Raw genomic sequence first — 13972 nt, forward strand, 5'->3', positions numbered from 1 at the left:
AAAAATGTGCATTTTGTCCTTAAAGCAAGTAATTTCCTTTTGAGAATTTTAAAGGTAATATTAAGCCTAAGGAAATTACTTACTTTGAGAATAAGATGTGTGTAAGTCAGCTCTAACTTGCATGTAAATAGTTTCATTCTTTATGTTAAAACTTAAAAATATCAGATTTCTTCAAAGAACAAGTAAATCTTTGTTTTATTTATTTGTTTACTTGCCTTAGACAAAATAGACACAGGTGACTTTAAAATGTATTTCATTTAGGCAACCTGGCAGCAGAAATATAATGACCACCAGGAAATTTAAATTATACTATAACATCTTGAAGAAATTCTCTTTGGTTTCCTGTGAGGTTTTCAGATAAAAGATTGTTTTAAGTCAATGGAGACAAATCTGTGTAAAATGCTTCTAGCTCAAATGTAGACATTTTTATTTTCTTAAATAAACCCAGGACCTTGAGTTTCTTCTTACAAAAAACATTTTACCTTTTTGATCATTTTAGGTTATTTGGCTCTTGACCACAAAAATCCATCACAGGTTAGCAATATAAAATTGAAAACAACTTAAAAATGAGGGAAATCAATTCTTAAATTCATTATTAAATGAATAATGAAATAAAATATTAAATAAAATAATATCATTTTGACCACTGTATTGCTGATCTGTGAAATCTTTTATAGATAGTATTTGGAAATACCAAACAAAATGTAAAAAATAAACAAACAATTGGAAAATTAAAAACTAGAAAGGAGAAGAGCTGGTTAAGTGTAAATCCAACTAATTCTGTTATTATCCTTTGAGTAATAGAGAGAAAGAAAAGAGCACTGTTATTGGAAGCAATGTATTTCATGTAGGAACAATTTTAAAAAGTCAAAACTACAAAAACCCCAAATTAGACCAAAAAATAACAACCTATTAAGTAAAATTATGCAAAAAATAATTGACACTGCACATACTGTTTTCTTCAGGGTTCTCTGCCCTCCACTCCAGGTTCTTGAGCAAGTGTTCAATGTCCAGGTCTTGGAACACTAAAGAGAACACTCTTTAGTCTCCAAGAACCTGGAACCCACTGACAGAGGAGCTGATCCCATCCAGCTACCCAACACCGCTGCTCTGATTTGAAACATGGGAACTATTTTTGTCTTTAGAGAAGTGTTGCAATGTTTGCTTTTTCACTTTTTCGACAATTATTTTTGCCTCTTGAGAGCCATCCCGATAGAAATAGAATATTTGAAGATAAATCTAACTGTGTGAGTCAAATTCTCCAAACCATTTCATGTATATTGGAAAGAACAATAACCAAAAAATATTGCACCAAAAGATGGGGCAGAGGTGCTTTTTTGGTATCACTTAGGATACGAACTATGCGTAGGTAAGCACCAGATTTTAAGCGCCAGATTTATTGTTTTTTCTCTCTCTCCACATTTTTTTGGTGTGTCCCGAAGATATTGATATTTCTTTTCTCTGAAATATTTATACAACTTGTCATCAATAGATTAACATTACCATTTTGGCTGATATATTAGTTGACATGCCAGTGAAGGCTTACCCATATGATCCACTAAAAATACACATGAAGTTCTTTTGTGTTTTCTAGTAAATGAGCATTGAGAATTAGCAAATCTTTTTCCAGTCTTTTTAAATCATTTAACTCTGACGTCTGTTAATTTTTCTAGAAACCTGTTCACCTATTAATTAATCTATTAATCAACTTTCTCAAAAGAAAAGATGATGTCAACCTAGCCTTTTGATATATAAAGAAGATTCCCAGAAACAAGGAGTGAGTTTTAAGAAATACTAACAACATTTAAAGGAATGTGTGAATAACTCAACCGATTACTTTATAACACAAGCTAGAAGTAGTATCCCCATATCGTCCCATCCACGTCCACACTTAATGACCCAGCCAATGCAACACAGTTACCCTGTCATTCAAGTTACAAACTACACTTGCTTTTCTTTATACAAAGAATGTTCACCAAGATTATTATATTGATCATCTTTCTTAGTATTAATATTTTATTTTTGGATAGTGAGATCAGTTCTTTGAGAAAAAATGCAGCATCCTGAATGAGAACTGAGTGGCCTTGGCATGTGAATGAAACTTAGCAGGACAACAATTTTCCCAAATGACACCTCCATGATTTAAAAGTAATTATGCTTTCTAAGCCACCTAGATCATAACTTGTAAGTAGTACACCAAGTAGGTTACAGATAACAATGTGATAAATGCAATGATAGAAAAATCACATTTTTGGCCAGGCACAGTGGCTAGGGCCTGTAATTCCAGGACTTTGGGAAGCCGAGTTGGGCGGATCACAACGTCAAGAGATCGAGACCATCCTGGCCAACTTGGTGAAACCCCATCTCTACTGAAAATACAAAAATTAGCCAGGTGTGGTGGCAGGTGCCTATAGTCTCAGCTACTTGGGAGCCTGAGGCAGGAGAATCGCTTGAACTCAGGAGGCGGAGGTTGCAGTGAGCTGAGATCATGCCACTGCACTCCAGCCTGGGCAACAGAGTGAGACTCCATCTTAAAAAAAAAAATTACATTTTAAACATCTAAGTTATCTTATTTATAGAAGTTGACACAAATAGCTTAAAATATTTCCCCTTGGTTTCTTAACATCTACTACCTAATATCCAAGCATCATCAGGTATCATTCACATTTCTCTGATTAGAATACATATTGATTTATATAAGTGTAAAATTTATGCTTGAAGTAACAAGAGAGGTTTCTGGTAAGACAAGAGGAGACTTCAGATAGTAATATAAATACCTTGACAAGTCAGTTGCAGAGGCTGGTATTTGTTCCTTCTCCTCCAGTGGTTTTAACCCTATTCCACCCTAGCCACTGAAATCATAAAAATTCACAATTTCTGATAATTGCAAACCATGTATAATCTAAATTTCAGGTATCTAATTTCCCTCTTCCATCTGCCGTTTTCAAGCTTTCTTACTCCATGAGGACCATATCCCTATTGGTCTCCTACAGTCCTTCACTCCCCTTATGTCCTTCAGTAACTAGATTATATTACAAGTTCATCATTGTAAAAACTTCTTTGGCAAATCCTCAGCTCCTTTGACCCTCTACTTTCCTTAAACAAGCATGGTAAGATGCCAACTTTGATTTAATTCAGCTGTCTGCCTATTCCTCCACACTTGAGCCTGCATAGCGTGATGTGGCTGGAGTAAAACACTTGCCGAGACTCACCTAAGTTTAGGTGAGCACTCAGAACCCCCAAGAAACCTATCCATTTTTCTAGAACAGAGTTGGCAGTCTTTTTTTTTCTGTAAATGACAAAAGAGCAAAAATGTGAGTTTTTTTCTTTTCTTTTCTTTTGGAGATGGATCTCTAACTATTTTGTTCAAATTGGTCTCAAACTCCTGGGTTCAAGTGATCTTCCTGCCTCAGCCTCCCAAGTAGCTGGGATTACAGGTGTGAGCCATTGCACCAGCTGGGATTATAGGTATGAGCTACTGCACATGGCCAAATATGTGAAGTTTTATGTACCATGGGGTTTCTGTTGCAACCACTTAACTCTACTTCATAGTGCAAGAACAATAATAAAAATACGTAAATAAATGCCCATTACTTCCATATTCTGTGTTCCAGTAAAACTTTATTTACAAAAACCCATGAGGGCCTAGATTTAGCCTGAGAGCCATCATTTGCTGGCTTATGGTCTGGAGCATTCACTATTCTACATCCCCTGGTTGGTTACTATATCATAACTCCTATCAATCTTCCAACACTATTTCTATCCATAGAGTTAAAAATTGCTTCTCATTTGAGGGAGAAATTAGAAATAATCAGAAGTACATTTCTGTAAATTTCCATTACTCATCTGTCACCCTCTCTGCATCAGCATGCATAATCCCTGCTTGTTCTCTTTTTATTGTGGATGAATTGGCCTCTCATCTCCTTAAGGGAAGGTTATCACTACAGAATTATTTTCTCTCTAATCTCTTCTGAATCATCATTTTTTTTACTTTCAAATGGTTTATCCCAATCTTAAAGTAATCAATCAAGAATAACAATAAAAACAAATACCCTCACTTGATTCTACATTGATTTACAGCCAGCCTATTTATTGCTTTCCTTTACAGCATATTTATGTAAAAGATATGTATAATCACCTCCAGTTACTCTCCTATCATTTTATCTTAAATCCCTTGTAATCAGCTCCTGTATTCAACATCCATGGAAATTCAACATGCCATGGCAGAGTGACAAATGCTCCCAGATTGCTAAATCCAATGCTTAGTTCTCATTCATTTTGTATCACGTGATTTTGAGACCCCACTACAGTTATCTTCTAGACACTAGGATCTAGCAATGAATATAACAGGTAAAAATCCAGTGTAGTTTGTATTCTGATGCAGGGAGGTAGATACTAATTAGATAAATAAATAGAATATAAGGTATTTTTGAAGGGAGACATGCTATGGAGAATAATGAATCATGTGAGATACTCCAGGAATGTCCAGGGTTGGGCTGGGGTGGTGAATTTTCAGGGGAGGCCTTACTGAGACAGTAACATTTTCATTACAACTTGAAAGAGCTGAGGAAGTAAGTCAAGTAAGTTATGTGGGGGAAAAACATTCCAGGCAAATGGAACAGTAAAGAAAAGGTTTTTACCTGAAATGACAGTTGAACCTGTGTGGATGAACAAAAGAAAAGTCATTAAACGAGGTAAAGAGGCCAAAAATTAGAAATCATTAGTTATGGTCTTGCAAGCCATTGGATCCTTACTCAACTTTTGAGCAATATTTGATATAGTCAGTCATTCCCTCCTTTCTGCCACACATTCTTCCCTTGGATTTCAGGAGAACTCATCCTCATGATTTTCCTACCTACTCCCCGGCTGTGCCTTTCTAAATCTCCTTGCTCATTCTTACTCAGCCATGTCATCTTTTACCATTGTAATTCCTTGTCCTTAACTTTCTTAGTAAATGACCTCTAATCTCATCGTTGAAAATATCAATAAGCTGATGACTTCAAATTCATCTCTCCAGTCTAGAGTCTTCCTCTGAAATAATCCAGACTCATTCATCCTAAGGATATTCAACATATTTTGAGGCCTCTCAGAGTTAACACATACCAGACTGCAGAGCTGCTGTTGTCCCAGTAAGTTACACCTTCTACAGTCTTCTCCACCTGCATAAAAAACAAGTCCATACTTTAACTGCCCCAGGCCCAGATACGTGAGTCATTCTTGATTGTCTCTGTTTCTCACATCCCCTTTTAGCTATACCCTCAAAATATTCCCAGAAAAAGTCCTTCATGATTTCCATTCCTCAAGACACCATTATCTTCTATCCTGATTGTTAGAGGCCTTTACTAACTGGTCTTCCTGCTTCCTTTTTTTTCGTTTTTGTTTTTTTTGTTTGTTTGTTTGTTTGTTTTTTGGTTTTGAGACAGAGTCTTGCTCTGTCACCAGGCTGGAATGCAGTGGCACGATCTCGGCTCACTGCAACCTCCGCCTCCTGGGTTAAAGCGATTCTCCTGCCTCAGCCTCACAAGTAGCTGGGACTACAAGCGCCTGGCACCGTGACTGGCTAATTTTTGTGTTTTTAGTAGAGACAGGGTTTCACCATGTTGGCCAGGATGGTCTCTGTCTCTTGACCTTGTGATCCACTCACCTCGGCCGCCCAAAGTGCTGGGATTACAAGCGTGAGCCACCACGCCCAGTCCCCTGCTTCCATTCTTAAACCTCCCTTTTCAACCATCTTTTCTCAACCCAACAGCCAAAATAATCCTCTTAGAAAGTAAGGGAGATCAGATCACAGTTTTGTATGCAACCCCCTAAAGCTCCCTGCCACATTCAGGAGTCAATGCAAAGTCTATACTATGGCTTACAAAACACAATTTTATCTTGCCACTCAATACCGTATACTTCTTCTAACCCATTTCCTCTCACCCTTTCTAAATTTGCCCCAGCCACTGTTGTTCATGTACATCAACAACTCTGCCCTTTCTAGGCCTTTGTACTTGCCATTCACTCTTCCTGGAATGCTTTTCCTCAAAATACCTGTGAGCCTCGTCCTTTTTCTTGTGTGCTCAAAATGTCTCAGTTAGTTTTCCCTTACAAGCTATCTATAGAATGGCTTATACCTTTACCTTCTATCTGCTTTTTCTTTTTTTTTTTTCGAGGCAGAGTCTTGCTCTGTCGTAGGCTGGAGTGCAGTGGCGTGGTCTCGGCTCACTGCAACCTCTGCCTCCCAGAATCAAGCGATTCTCCTGCCTCAGCCTCTCAAGTAGCTGGGACTACAAGGGTGTGCCACCACACCCAGCTAATTTTTTTGTATTATTAGTAGAGACAAGGTTTCACCATATTGACCAGACTGGTCTTGAACTCCTGACCTCAGGGAATCCACCCACCTTGGCCTCCCAAAATGCTGTGGGATTACAAGAGTGAACTATTTTTCATAGAGAGCTTTCTACCATTTGACCTACTATATGCATTTACAAATGTATCTTTATTGTCTAGTTTCCTTCAGTAAAATGTAAGTCCATGGAGATTTAGATTTATTCCTTATTACATGGCACATAGCAGGCAATAAACGTTTATTAAACTAGTTATCAATTAAAAGAGTTACATGACCACAGCGCTGAAATAACTTTGCTTTTAAAATGCAGTGATAATTTATTAAAGACCAGTTATAAAAAGAGTTCTAATAATTTTTTCTATTCTATGGCGCTTTTATAGACATGAGCTCATTATTTTTGTTCTACATGTTTTAGCGAGAGCAAGTGATATTTATCTTTTTCTAAATTTGAAGCACTGAAACCTGACGTGTCTGTGATATGTATAATAAGACAGCCTTCTTTCCAATTTCATTTTTTTCTCCAATTTATTTCCATTCGTTCTTCCTTTTGTGGTCCTAGGAGAAGTAATTATGGCACAAAGAATTTGTCTGATATTGGCTTGGCTAGAACTAAAACATTAAGAACACATTTTTCTTCTATATTTTCTTAAGTTTTCCAAAACATTGCTTTATTGAATGCTAATTTAAGGTGAGAGATGAGGTTTCTGGAAAAAAAAAATCAATACCACAGTTTGGTGAAACTTAAACTGGTCAAAAGACTTTTCACCACACTGTTGGCACAGGGATTGCAGGAGCAATAGAAGAAGGGCAGTGGAGAGGAATCAGATTTCCGGGCTGATAATAAAAGAACATCAGTAAATATTGAATTTTAGGCACTGAAAAATTTCATCACCACCAATAAGGAAATCAGAATAGCCTCTGTGAATAGATAAGAGAGGCATCCAGAGAGTGAGATTTCATCTATTCAATTTAACTTAAAATCTCCATTATTAAAAAAATCAAACTAGAGCACTAGGAAAAGAAAAAATGGGGCAGTTCTTTAAAATTCAGATTTTGGGGTGTGTGTAAGAAACATGTTTGTCTTGGGAGGTTTTTAGGATGATTAAATGAGATATTGTTACTGCATATAGATTGATGGTGCTGTACATAGCTAATCAATGGTGGATGATTATTTTTAATAAAATAATGCATCTGCCAAAGTATTAATACTATGATTTGATAACCAAATTGAGATTATGGGATGCTTCTCTATTGTCTCAATCATATTTCTTTGGGAATGGTGGGGAGAGCCTGTGTCTGAAAGATTAAAATATAGAGCACTTATGTTTCCCATGGGAGGGAATATGGTATTCACTGCACTTAGATACTTCAGGACTAAATGGTTTGCAGTGTCCTTCTGTGGGTGTTGCAGAGAATGTGTTCCTCCTCATGTCTGAGACCAGAACTTCTCTATTTGCATAGCTGCTTTCTTGCCCTTGTTGGTAATTTCTACTTTTTAATATTCTATAACTTCAAACTGCTTCTCTATAGGAATATACTGTTCAGTTTTTGATTCTGCTCAAATTGCCTGATCTTATGCAACAAAAACATGAGCAAAAATAAAACTCTCCCTTACCTCATTTCAACATATACCCACTTTTCTTTCACAGTCAAAATTATCAAAGGAATTGTCTGTTCTCTCTCTGTAGTTCTTTACTTCACCAATCTTAAATTGCTAAATCAAAGCTAAATTCTGACTTCCATTACCTCTCATTTGACCAAAATAACTATCACTAATAATTCACCACTGCCACCTATATTGTCACATCCAATAGATGCTATTCGATTTTCATTGTGCTGTTTTTACATTTTGTTTTGGTTTATTTGTTTAAATGTAATCCAGCTCAATTTTTATTTTATTTTTTGGCAATACAAATTTCTCAAGAGTTGAATAGGCTTCCACTCTGTGTCCTAGTAACAATATCGAAAGTTCTTCTAACATATTGTTCTAATGCTTCCTCGTTTCCAGGGCTTTTACTTTTAATAGCAGCCACCTTAAGATGATCTGAAACAACTGTGTGGAAGATAAACAATAGTTGGATCTTTATCACCAGACTGAGTATCGAAGGGATTTTATCAGGCACAATCCTGCCTCATCTTTTTCTGTTTGGAATCTATATGGCAACAGCCAGCTTTTTCAACTTAGCCAAACCCCACATTTCTGGACTCTCTTTTTAGTTCTTTGAAAACTAACTCATCTTTACTCATCTCAATTATTTCTTGTAACACCTATGGAAACCTGGCCAACAGGAGCCAAAACACACTATTAACATTTTGTTTTCCAACTTTTTTCCCCAGGGCTGTAAGTTTAATAGGTTACAAAAAATGATCATTTAACCAAATATTTTAATCACGTACCCAAAAGGCCACCATTTTAAAAAAGCCTACAACAGTTTTCTTATTTTTGACCTCTCAAGATTTTGATTTCTTATTTTTTGACTGAAAGTGTGGTGCTTCTGTAAAAAGGCAAAACAAAATGCAAATAAACTCTCTTTCTCTCTGTCTCTCTCTCTCACACACACACATATGCACATATGCGTTTATGAGAATTATGAGTTTATTTGTATTTTGTTTTGCCTTTTTTGCAGAAGCACCACACTTGCAGTATCATTTTCTCCATTAGGTAAGGTAAACTAATAGCTGGAAAACGATCCTGAAGTCTCAGTGACTTAGCTTTCTATCATGCATTTTTGTTTCTCATGTGGTTTGCAGCATACTAGGAATCATTAGAGGGAGCTCTGCCCCTTGCAGTCACTGAGGGCCGGCTGCTATCCCATCACACTCAAGCATCCACTCATCTTCCTCAGTCAGTCACTAGAAACAGAGGGGACAGGACTGTGCGGCAGTTATGAGCCAGACTTCTGCCCAGATTCCACAGTTCAGCCGCGTAGCTGCACCCAACTGCAGAAATCCCTGAGAAATGGAGGTAGCTGTGTGCCAGGAAAAAAAAAAAAAAAAAAAAAGGACAGTGATTTGTCAGTTAACCAACCAGTGTGGGCCTCAATCTCTCTTCTCAGCATCCCACTGGAAGCTTCACAGCTACTGAAGCAATTAGATGTGGAATCTCATCTCTCTTTTCCCCATATTCCCTATCTTAATAAGCAGCATCAATACATATCCACAGCCCCAGCTGGAAGGGTTTTACTCAACAGTTTCTCTACAACACAAACATACATATTCCAAGTTATTTTCTAAATACCTCTCAAAATCATCTATTACATCTCCACACACTCAATCAGTTTCAAGACACCAATTTTCCCTTCCTGAATTTCTATAATAGCTTCTTCTTTGGTCTACATGCAGCTGTGTGACTTGCTTCACAAACCATTGTCTGCATTGCAGCCAGAGATGACAACATGAACAACATGTAACTGATCCTGTCCCTCCTCTGCTTAAAACTATTCAGTGCCTTTCTTTGTTTTTAGGAGGAAAATAATTTTTAATAACATACTTTATAAAGCTCTGCATGATCTTGTCCCTACTGAGGTTCCAGCTGATTACCTACTGACTGTTAGAATTCTACACACTGGGATCTTTTGATCTTCACATTCATCCTTCTTTTGTTTTAACTACTCGACTTTAAGATATTCTCAGTCTCTGCTTAGAACACTCCTCCCCTCTTCTTGTTCAGTTCATTTCTATGGATCCTCTTGATGGCAGTTCAAACTGTTTGGTCTCAGAAACAGTTCAGTTATTCTCTTATATCTGTGCTCAGGACGCTGTAATCCGTCTTTTAGAACAATTGTCATAATTAAGTGATTTTGGGGAAATTGTATTGTTTCTGTTTCCTTCCAGGAAAGTGTAAGCCTGAAGAGGCCACTGTCTTATCCTCTGCCTTTTATTCCCAGCACAATGTAGTGTGTCAGACAGCAGGTTTTCAGTGAATATTTGCAGAATAGATTAATCTGTTGGGAATAGAAGAATTGTGTAAATAACCATGCAGAGCAGTTTGGTAAGCAATAATGGTTTTATTAAACTGAACTTGAGCTGTGATTTGTCAGATAAAATAAATATATTTTCTTACGATAAGTTCAATCTGCAGATTAAAGGAATATCACAAATCTCATGAAACACAGAGAGATGTGTTCATTTTTATTTATTTAATATTTTCTATTTAATAGTTTCTATTTATTTAATAATTGTATTTTAATTGATAAAATTGGCATCTGTAAAGGAGGTGGTCTATATTTGGCATTATAGCTCTTATACAGAGGCAGTTTGAATGAAAATAATTGTATTTCATGTAATATTCAGCACACTGGTAACTTTTGGAAAGGAAAAATAAATCCCAAATCTAACTTAATTGAAAGAAGTTTCTATAATAATTTTTAGGGGCCTAGTTTGCATATGTTTAAACTTTTTAATTTAAGGGTAACATATAAACAAAGAAGTACATAGGTCATAAGTATATGCTTCATGATTTTTCACAAACTTAATACACAAAGAACCAAAACATTACCAGGATCTCAGAAGCCCCTCTTTTGCCTGTTCAGTTATTAACTTAAAGGTGGCCATTCTCCTGAAATTTACATCACAGGTTATATAAATGGAATTGTACATACACTTTGTGTCTGGCTTTATTTTTTTGAGACTCATTCATACTGTTGCAAATATTCGTAGTTGATTTTTTGCTCATTGAGATGTAGATGTCTATTGTTGTTTATATTATAAGTTTTTTCTTTTGGTTTGGTTTGGATTTAATTAATTCCATTTGAGTTTCTTCCAGTTTTTAAAACTATTCTAAATAGTGCTGCTTTGAACATTCTTGTTGTCTTTCGATAAACATATACATGTGTGTCTCTCAATAGAAATGAATATATGTGAATATATAGAATATGAATATATATGTATACATGCATATTCATTTCTATTGAGTATATATCTAGAATAAAATTGCTGAGTCATATATTATGGATATGTTGAATTTTAGCAGATACTGCCTACTAGTTTTTTAAAATAGTTGTACCAGTTTACATTTGCACCAGGGCTTTCATGACAGTCTAGTTACTCTACATATTTACCAACATTTGGTGTCATTTGGTGTTCTGTCATTTTGACTGTTCCAGTGGATGCGTACTGCTATGCTATCACATAGGAATTTTAATGTTCATCTCCATTATAACTAATGAAATGGAGCTCACTTCATATGTTTGCTGGGTGTTTGGATATCCTCTTCTGAAGTAGCTATTTAGTCTTTCACTCACTTTTTTCCATTAGATTTTCTGCTTGTTTAAAATCAATTTTTAAAGACTCTAGATACAAGTTTTTTATGGAATATATACATTGCAAATATCTTCTCCCATTCCGTGGATTGCCTTCTCACTTTTCCTAATGGTATGTTTTCATAGACAGATGTCCTTAGAATCAATATCAACACATTATCCTTTTTTTAAAAAAAGTATGATTAACACACTGGAAATCTTTGAAATTTCTTTGTTCTAATAAGGATAACCAATTGTTCCAGAAACATTTCTGAAACCACATTTTTTATAGCTCTATAAAAATTTTAATGTATGCTAATAGGAATTCATCTTTTTTTTCTACATTTCAAGAAATCAGGACTATTCTTGGTCTTCTGCATGTCCACTAACATTTTATAATCAGCTTGTTGTTTTCTACCAAAAAAAAAAAAAATCCACTAGATTTCAAGGGGAGGTTCATCAAATATATTGATAATTTAGGAAGAATTGACATGGTTGAAACAGTGAGTTTTTAAATCTTGAATATGGTATAGTCCTGTCTTAATGTAGGACTTTTTAAATTTTCTTTTGCAGTATTTTATGTTCTTCATTGAAAAAATCTTGAATATGTTCCATTACATGTTTCCTAGGTATTTAATATATGTTTAATGCTCTTTTCAATATTTTTAAATTTTATTTTGCATTATGTTTTCTAGAAACATGATTGATGTTTGAATATTGTCCTTGTATAAGTGATTTGCAAAAATATGCTTATTGATTCTTACATTTTGTAGACTTGTTTAGATTTTCTACGTACATAGTCACATCATCTGAGAATGCTGGGAGTTTTCTTTCTTTCTTTATAATCCATGTGCCCTTAGTTTTATTTATTTAGCTATTTATTTTTGCTTCACTGAACTTACTAAGATCTCTAGTTCAACAATAAGTTGAATTGAGGTTGGAAGCTGTCTTTTTAATTTTTTTGTATCTAGACAAAGATGCAAAATTTCACCAATAAATATATTTTTTGTGTATTTTTTGGTAAACACATTTTTAGCAGATTAAGGAAATCCATTCTATTCATATAGAGTTCTTCACAAATGTGTGTTAATATTTATCAAATGCTTTTTCAGAGTCTGCAGAGATGACCATGTGACATTTTTCTTCTTTGTTCACAAAGAGAACTTCATTTATTGAGTTTTTGAAGGTTAAACCACTTTGCCTACTTGAATGAGCCCAACTTCATTATACATACATAATGATTATACATTATATATAATCTTTCCTTATGTATAACTAGATTTAATTTACAAGTAGTTTGCTAGAATTTTTCCATCATGTTGATGAGTGGTGACAGGCCTGCAACCTCTGTTTTCTTGTGACGTTCTTGTTGGGCTATGATAGCCTTACGAATGGGCTGAGAATCACACCCTTGCCTCCCCAGCTACTCCCTGGAAGAGTTTGTACAGGACTGTGTTATTTTTTACTTAAAGGTTCAAAATAATTCATTAATAAAGCTCTCTGGTCCTGGGGCTGTCTTCTGAAAAGGTTTTAAACAATGGGTGGGATTTCTTTAAAAGGTAACCATATATTTATGTGTTAGTTGTGTTCTACAGAAAATATTTCTGAGGTAGAGTTAGGAATGTGAGAGTTAACCTATTTGGGAATTAATGCCTGTGAAACATAAACTGGAGAAGAAACAAGATTGATGAGGGAGAGCCTCGAGGTCTTGATGCAAATATGACAGTCTCAGCCAACCTAATGGCTACTCCAGTGAAAAACTGCCTCTTAGAAGAGTTCCACATTTGGAAGCAAAGTCTAGGCCCTACCCGTGTTGTGCTCACTTATTGACTGGGGCTGCCTGAGAAGAGTATGGTCTCATTTTCAAAGGTGAAATGGATACTTAAGTTGCTATCAGCTAGATCGCTTGCTAGCAAGGGTTCTTGGCAAGGGTTTCCCTAATGCGAAATCAAAGCAGTACATCTCCATACTGCCAAAATTCATGTTTTGTTATTCCTTCTTCTGTCATTTTCGTAATGTATGTTTTTGGAGGAGTTTATATACATTAGCAAATATTTTTGTGTAATGTTTTTGTAATATCTCCTGTGATTTTTTTTTTGCTTATAGGTTCTGCAAACATGAATCTTTTACATTCTGGTTTAGTTATTTGTGTTTTGTCTTTTCTTTTACTTTCTTGGTTAACTTTGCCAGTGATTTATCATTTATGCTAGTTATTTTTAAAGATCCAGTATTTGATGTTGTTGATGTCCTTTATGCATGTTATTTTCTATGTCATTTATTTCTGCTCTTATTTTTATTCATTTTTCCTTTCCATTTTGCATTTAATTTGCTGTTCTTTAAATTATTTCTTTGACCCAAATCTTTGATATTCAATTATTTTCTTTTCTATGAATTTTCCTTT

The sequence above is a fragment of the Mandrillus leucophaeus genome, unplaced genomic scaffold, assembly GCF_000951045.1.
Source record: "Mandrillus leucophaeus isolate KB7577 unplaced genomic scaffold, Mleu.le_1.0 Scaffold473, whole genome shotgun sequence".
In the NCBI taxonomy this organism is placed as follows: Eukaryota; Metazoa; Chordata; class Mammalia; order Primates; family Cercopithecidae; genus Mandrillus; species Mandrillus leucophaeus.